Genomic DNA, 8,498 nt, shown 5'->3' on the forward strand with positions numbered 1-8,498 from the left:
TGCCACATCTCCCCTTGGGTCCAGCCACTAGAAGTGCTGGGTGCTGGTGGCTCACAGTGGGGTCCGCTGGGCATTGTCCTCAGCCACGGAGAGCTGCCTGTCCTGGGAAGCCAACATCCAGCAGTGAGTTGATACGTGGCGCAAGGATCTGGCCTGTTGGCTCAGCTGAGGACAGTTCGGAAGGGCCGCCCCGGCTCTGATGTACCCTCGGTACCTTGGGCAGTGCTGCTGTGATGGCTCCTTTGGGCAACGCCGGTCAGAGCCTGTTTCCCAGGATCCCACCTACGCAGCCCATCTCCTGGGTACTTTCCCAAGGAACAGCGCTGACAGACCAGAAGACGTGTCCGTGTGTGTTCCCAGCAGCTGTCATCATAAGGACTACAAACTGGAATCGTCCTGTCATCGACACTAGAACGGACGCCAGCTGTGGTTTTTACAGTGAGATACTCTACAGCCATGAAAAAGAACAAAGCATCGGTGCACGCGGTCACATGTGCCAGGAGAGGGAGAGGCCTGACGGGCGCACACAGCACACGGCTCCCTCTGGACGAAGCTCTTGCGTCAGGATGCAGGGTCTAATGCCCTGGGAATGCTCTTCCCCAGAGCTTGTCACTCTCGTGCACGCAGCCACTGGCTGATCACCAGTCATGGCTCCAGGTGCTTCTGCTCTGCTGAGCTGACATCACTGGGACTGTTGTCACCCGTCCCTCCAGATTTCAGGGTGGTGGTTTGCCCTGTGACCTCAGGTCTGTCGTAGGTCCAAGAAAAGTTGATTTTTCAGCTTGTTTCTTGTTGTAAGGACAGAAATGACAGCTTCTGAGCTCTTCACCTGTCAGAGCTGAAACCATACTTTGTATCTTAATTTGGCAACCTTTTTTGGTCTGACTCCCTTCACAGAAACGTGAGCTGCGGGCAGGCAGTGCTTTGTCTGTCTGTCTCTGCTGACTGCCCGGTGCCGTCGCGTTTGCTGAATGACTGACTGAGCAAGTGAGCAGCCCCACCGGCCGCTCACAAACGTGTCTGGGCAACCCACTGAAGGAGGGACAGGCCAGCTGGTATCAAACAGCCGTCGCCCAACAACGTGCCACTGCCAGGACCTTTGGCGCCCTCCCACTGTCCTTTGTTGTGTTGACATACAGAGTGGCCGCTGGTTGGAGGTGCCTGACACCAGCTGTCTGGCAGCAAGCTGGACAGATGGCCTGGGAAACAGCAAAGGGCACCGGCCTCCACGGAGGACTGAACGTTCAGAACGACCACAGAGCTGCGCTAACCTGGGAAGTGCCGTTCTCCCCACACAGACGTGGAGCTTCTTGGCGATCCCAAAGTCCCAGCTGTCCACTGTTAGTGAAGTCAACAGTCTCATCCCAAGTTCATATGGACAGAGGCCTATGAACTTGGGATCACGAGACTTCGGGGCATGTTAAAAAGCAGACATAGCAATAGAGTAACAACAGAGATGGGGGTTCAAGGACTGGTTTGGTGTGTGGTTGCAAGCATGTGCACACACTCATGCTGTGTGTACACGCATGTGCACACATATGTGCAGGTAAATCTGTGATGTGACCCCGGGAGCACCTTTGGCATGTGAAACGGTGGAACTCATGGGGCAAGAGAGCTGCTCCTTGTGGGCACACAGGGGGCCAAGGTGACTGAGGGCCTGGGCACGCACAGCTTGGCTTGTGGCCTGGCGTCCTCTAGAACAAAACGTGAGCCCTGTGCAGGGCTGAGGAGGCTGTCCCCAGGGCCTCAGGCAGAGCCAGTGCAGGGAGGGGCTGGCAGTGGGGCCGTGGGACAGGAGAGGCCACAGGCCCAGCCCACGCCCAGGCACCCTGCCGCCCTGCCTCCATCAGACTGCCCCTCTTGGGTCATTTGAGGAGCCCAGAGTCATGGACCTCAGCCTTCTCTCTGGGTGCTGCTCTGGGGCTCAGGGCTGTGGGGACACTGAGTGGGCGCCGCCTGAGCCCTGGGCAGGAAGCTGGGGGACAGCGCAGGCAGGCAGGCGCAGAGTAGGCAGGAAGGGGGCGTCAAGGCACTCGCTGCTGCGCCCCATCTGCTCTGGGCCAGGGCCCAGCTGGGTTTGTAGAATTGATCTTCCAGCAAAAACAACGTCGGGGAGAAGAACTGAGACGAGGGCCAGCTGCACAGCTCTTCCGGGCTTTCCGCTCCCAGTGGCCAGCGCTCCTGCATGAAGAAAGCCATCTGGAGTGCTGAGCCCGTGCCGGCGCCCCAAGGAAGACCTCAGGCCTGTGACCAGCACCGCTCCCTGGCTGCCTACAGGCTCCTCCCCTGGGTACATTGCGTTCAGGCCAGCCTGGGTCACAGCACTGAGCCCCGACCACCTCACCAGGGACCCTGGCAGGAGTGCATCAGCCGTCGGTGTCCCCGACCCTCTTGCCTCAGACCTGGTGCACTGAGGTCCCAGCAGGAGTCCACCTCTGCAGCCAGAGCCCTGACTGCCCACCCGGACAGCCACGGCCACCTGCCTCCTCTACAGTCCCCCCTCCAGCTGCAGCCAGAGGGGCTTCCTCCGTAGAACTAGGTGTGTCTGCCAGTGCTGCACGAACACTGGGCACAGAACCTAGGAGGTGTGAAGGGACCGGGTGACCTGGCATAACCCCTGCCCATAGCGAACCACAGGGCCTCCTGTCTCCTTTCTGTGCGTTTATAAACTTGGGGCTCAAGCCATCCACTGCTGTCCGTCGAGGGCAGCAGACTCGGCTCACTTGTGTAATTCACCAATGAGCTGGGTGGTATCGGTGCCCAATGTCTGCCATCGACTTCGCCGTCCCTCCGTCCCATCTTTGCTGTTACTAACAGGTTCAGCCTGTGGCTTGTCCTTGGGTCAATCTGGGGAGCTATTTCCACATTGCACGCTGTGGGGTGGCGCAGCTTCCGCTCCCAGTGGCTGAGAGCAGTCCTCCCCACCGCCACCCAGACCCTGAGTGCTATCAAACCTCATGCCTTATGTCCACGCAGTGGTGACCAATGGCACCACTATACCATGTACTTGCCTTTCTCTTAGTACTAGTGAAACTGCGTACTGCCCAGGTCCCCACGTTTAAACTCTGTTGATTTTCTATTTGGGAAATTATGGCTGGTCTTTTTCTTATTGGTTTATAAGAGCTCTTCACAAATGAAGGACTTTTTACCTAAGAGTTGTACATACAATTTCCTCCTTTGTTGTTTATATTTTTCATACACATGTATTGTCTTTCTCTGCCACTGATGACCAGCCCCAGGGAGGCGAGGACGATGTCCCCTCCCCCAGGAGCCTGCTGCAGGTTCCTGGACCTCCACGATAACCTCCACGACTACCCCCTAAAGCCCACCCCACCCAGATCCAGGGCCCAGGCGCAGATGAGACCCTGCCGTGAGCTAAGATTCCCGTGGAGGAAAACAGCCTCCACCCAACCGAGGGCCAGATGCTGGGCAGGGCCTGGCGTGCGGTGCTCAGGCTGTGGCTTGGTTCTGGTCCCTGGGAGCCTGGCCCATCCCACATGGAGGCAGAGATGGGGCAGGAGGTTCCTTTCTGTCCTTGATGGTCAAATGCATTGTTCTCAGCTAACTTTGCATCACCCAGCGCATTGGCGCCTCCCCCACAGCAGCCAGGCCAACGCTGGGCTCCGGCCAGGCCCCCTACCTGCTTTGTATCTCCTGGCTGTTCCAGGCTGTCCCCCAAACTCACATGTGCACAGCCCCCCAAATGCTCCTGAGCAGCCCTCCGTCTGGAAGGAAAAGGACCCCTTCCTGGGTGGTGTCCCCCAGAGGCCCTGCTCCAGGAAGTGGCCCATCCCAGCCCCTCCCCGTCGCCTGCCTCCTGATCTACCATCTGGTGTGAGCTGGGCCTCTGTCCCCTGGCTGCTGGAGCTTCGTGGGGGCCAGAACCAGAGCGGGCCCTGCCCCATCCTGCCCAGGCACAGGGAGGAGGCTGGGGGCTGGGAGGCAGGTTGGGCAGAGGAGGTCCTCAGGGTGGGGGCCAGGCCCAGCACTTGTGCAGAGGCCTGGACAGGCCAAGGGGAGGCCAGGAAGGAGACCACCTGCGTCCTGTTGGTGGGAGTCGGGGGGCTTCCAGTCTGTGTCCCTATCCAAGCAGTGGGCATGCACTGCCTCCCCAGGGCCACTGCTGTCTGCCCAGGACACAGTCCCTCGAGGCCACCCTTGAAGTTGGTAACCAGGAGGATGCAGTCCACGGGCGGCAGCCCAAGCTCAGGGCTGGGGGCCAGCTTTCCAATGAAAGTGGTGAGTGGTTTAGCAAATGGAAGATCCTGGAAGTCGCTGGGGAAAATACCAGCCCTGGGGTGTAGCCAGGCTTGGCGGGAAGACAAGAAGCAGGGCAGGAGCCTCCAGCGCCCTGGGTCACACAAGAGGCTGCAGGGTGGACAAGGGAGGGGCGGGCTCAGGCCGTCTTGGTGGGGACATAGGGGCCAGGCCCCTCCTCACTCTCCACAGGTGGCTGATGTCACCTGCTCTCACCTCCACACACACCCAGGGCTGGCTTTCTGTGGTTTGCTCTCTGTGCTCCAGGCGGGGTGCTTAAACCACAGCCCTGCAGGGGCTCCCCGGCTCTCCCCCAGGAGGCCTCTCCTCCTCAAGGAGCCCCAGCAGTTCTCTCCCAGGGGCGGGTCAGTGGAAGGCTCCTTCCACATTTGACTGGGGGTCCACCCACATGGAGACCCCTCTTGCTCTGGGACCTCTCAGCATCAGGGCACCCCATCCCCAGCTGGCCAGCTGGGTGCCCATGTCCCTGCTGAGCCCACTGCCCTCCAGTGAGCAGACCCGGCCCTCCCACAGGGTAGGGGTGTGAGGCCTGGATGGGGCCCTGCCCCTGGGGCCTGTCACCCCACCCATTTTTCACCCTCCAACTCAGCATCGGGTCTCTGCCTCCAGGACGTGGTCCCCATGTGGGGGGATGGACCCTTGGTCTGTGTGGTCACTGCCCCCGGTCACTCGTGTTGGCAGGAGTGAATGGATGGATGGGGCCGCCCACATGATACACTGGCCTGGTGACCTTGGCTGCTGGCCCCTGTGTTCAGCCCAGGGGAGTGGGGCCTGGTCAGGGGGTCTGCAGCAGGGCCCTCTGTGGGACGAGTGGGTGGGCCGTGCCTGTCCACCCTGAGTTGGGCCCTTTCTAGTTTCAGAGGCCAGGCCAGCCCCGGGCACCCTGAGATGGCCAAGGTTGGGCCACTGCCTGGTGCTTCATGTGGTGGGAGTTGGTGTCCTCACGCTCACTGCTCTGTGCCCAGGGGGTGGGGGAGGAAGAGGCTGGCGGGAGGGACTGTCACCCCCACAGTGAGAACCATGTACTGATTGGCCATCCCCCAGGGGCCCCCACTCCCAACTCTTGCTCCCAGCTCCTTACTGGTGGGGATGGGGGGTTGGAGGCAGACAGAAGCCCGTGGGGGGTCCCCAGGGACACCAGATCTGGGGTCAGGGACTGCCATCCCTGCTGGCTGAGCCTTGAGCCTCCCCACCCCATCAAAGCCTGTCCAGCTTCAGAACGGGAACTGCCCGGGCAAAGCCCACTGGGCAGGAGCACTGCATAGGGCCCTGGGTGGTGGGCAGCCTGGGCATTTATGGGTGGGGTGTCAGGGTGAGCGAGGACAGGCGTGCCAGGAGGGGTCTGTTGCCTCTCCCCTGATCAGCACCAGATGACATCCGGCTCCCCTGTGGCCACCCCACCCTCTCTGAGGCCCTGGTCCCCACAGAGTTTGCTGGTAAACACATCAGATACTTGTCTGGGTGAGGGGAACCGGGCAGGCTCCCAGTGGGGCTCTGAGGATGGTGGGTGCTGGGCCACGGCCTGGCCCTGCCACGGGACACAGGCCCCGAGTTCTAATGCCCATTGAGGGCCCCCCAGTGGCACGCACTGCGCCCTCTCGACAAAGCCCACAGCTGCACAGGCACAAACTGGTTCTCGCAAAGACATGGAAATGAGGAGCCTGGGGAACCTCTCAGGCCACGTGCCCAGGTACCCACACACGTGCTCCAGGCTAGCGCCGCCCCAGGCTCCGCCCTCCGCGTCTTGCCTACGTGACCCCAGCATGGGCCAGCCAGGCTCCCCCGGAAATTCGTGCAGGCTCAGGAACGAGCAGAAATGCTGCCAGGGCCCCAGGTGCCTTCTGGAGGCAGCTGTGCACAAATGGTGTTCAGGAACGGCGCTCCAGAGCAAGTGGCTCCAGCTGGAGGGTGACAAAGAGAAGGCGCCAGTCACGACTGAGCGACATGCATCATGCGCCAGGTGTATGGAAAAGCCCGGAAGAGCTCCTAAGGGATGATGCCACCAAGAGCACTTTCTGTCTGAGATTGGCAGTCCCAGTGTCGCGATGACGCCATCTCCTGAGCTAAGGTAAGTGTGACCAACTATAAGCGCCACAGAACTTCTCTAATTCAGTAGGAAGAGTAGGTTAGCACCGTGACACAAAGGGGCAGCCAGAGCTAAGACAGTGCTGGACAGCGAGAGCAGCGGGGGGCCACCGGGCGGGGCTTGTCTAGCAACCTCAGGCCACAGCTGCCTGCGGGCGGGCGTGTGAATGGACAGGTCACCGTCACCTGACAGTGAAGGAGACCTAACTGCACATGGGACCGGCATTTGGGGCAGGGGACACGTGCCATTGCGGGGCCTATATGAACAGTGCCAGGCCACCCACTCAGTTCTTATCCTACGGTGTGTGGCCCCAAACACGCCCTGTGTCCCCTCAATGATTTCCGGTGAAGGAGAGCAGCAGAAGTCATGTTTGTCACCTCCAGAGAGAGGCAGTGAAAAAGCAACATGCTAAAGGTCCCTTCCAACTCAACCATAAGAAGATGAACCACTGAATTAAAGAACGGGCAGAGGACCTGAACAGACGCGTCTCCAAAGAGGACACACAGATGGCCAACAGGCACATGACAAGGCGCCCAGGTCGCAGTCACCAGGGAGAGTCAATCAAATGAGTCAGTGCTGCCCCACCAGGATGGCAGGCCCAGGCGGTTAGACGGTAGGTAGCGTGTGCTGGCGAGGAGGTGGGCAGCAGACCCCTCGTGCTCTGTGCTGGGGACACACGTGAGTGGCTGCCCCCAGAATGTGAAACATGCCGTTCCCTCGCCGCCCAGCAGCCGCATTCCCGTGTGCACAGCCTGCAGGCCAAGAACACGTGTCCACACAGACACTAGTGCACGAGGCTCCACAGCAGCCCAGGAGGGACACTGCCCAACGTCACCATGCAGGATGGATCTGTAACACGCTCTGGCCACACATGGAACCCGGTTCGCCGTGAGGTAAGGGCTGACACCGCATGGACAAGGGCGGACCTCAGACACACAAAGGGGAAGACCCGACACAGAGGTCACTGGCATCTCCCATGCCGTGCGACGTCCGTCTGCCCTGCCAGCAAGGCCCTTTTCTGGGCCTCTGTTGTCCCTGAACACATTCTGGCCATGCACACCGCCCAGACTGCTGGGCACAGGCCTGCTCCATTGGAGGACCCCACACCTGTCCAGAGAGGTGAGCTCTGGGGCTTGCCAGGGCCCACACAGGGGACTCTGGGCACAAAAGGACTAGCCCCACACTGCAGGCTGGAGCAGAGCCAGTGGGACAGAGAGCAAGCCCCCAGCCCACAGAGCAAGTTCTGGCCCAGGACGTCCAGTGGGGGAGCCCCACCATCTGTCCACTGGCCACTTCCCAAGTGGGGTAGGGCTGGGGAAGCAGGCGCCTTGGTCCGAGCCGGATGTGGGAGTGTGGGGGTGCCCGGGGCAGGCGCACCCACACAGCCCCCTGGGCAGACCTCACAGAGGGGGAAGGGGGCAGGGCGCAGGACTCAGCACAAAGGGCTCAGGCCAGGGCTTGTGCAGAAGGAAACCAAAGACCAGGCAGCTGGGCGCGGACCAGGGCCGGGCCACGCACGAGGGTTTGAGCCACCCGGACATTCTGGCCTGTAGCCCATGACTGCAGGACACGGCGGGGAGCTGCAATGCTCTGCGGGGGTGTCCGCACACCTCAACTGGTGCGCCTGGCCACTCAGCAAGGGTGCAGGCTGTGTCCTGCCCTAGGCACTGAGGGTTCTCAATACAGTTACCACCACCCACCCCTCCTGGCTCCCCCTTCACCTTCCTCCCAGTCTCCCACCCTCCTCCCTTCCTTGTTCCCCCCACATCCTCCTCCCTGACCCCCACCCTCCTCCCTGCTCCCCACACTCCTCCCTGCTCCCCCACCCCTCCTCCACCCTCCTCCACCCTTCTCCCTGACCCTCACCCTCCTCCCTGCTCTCCCCCACCCCTCCTCTCTACTCCTCTACCCCTCCTCCCCACCCTCCTCCCTGCTCCCCCACCCCTCCTCCCTGTCCCCCACACCCTCCTCCTTGTCCCCCCAGCCCTGTGATGTCCGTGGCAGATGAGAAGGCGGCATGCCCAGCCTCCACCTGCTCCCCCAGGCCCTGTCTGTCCTCCCACAGCTCTGCTCTCTGCAGTTGGTCTGGGGTGGTGATGGGAGGGGCGTCCACACCTGGCCCACAGTGGAGCAG

Source organism: Rhinolophus ferrumequinum, chromosome 5 (genome assembly GCF_004115265.2).
Source record: "Rhinolophus ferrumequinum isolate MPI-CBG mRhiFer1 chromosome 5, mRhiFer1_v1.p, whole genome shotgun sequence".
Taxonomy (NCBI): domain Eukaryota; kingdom Metazoa; phylum Chordata; class Mammalia; order Chiroptera; family Rhinolophidae; genus Rhinolophus; species Rhinolophus ferrumequinum.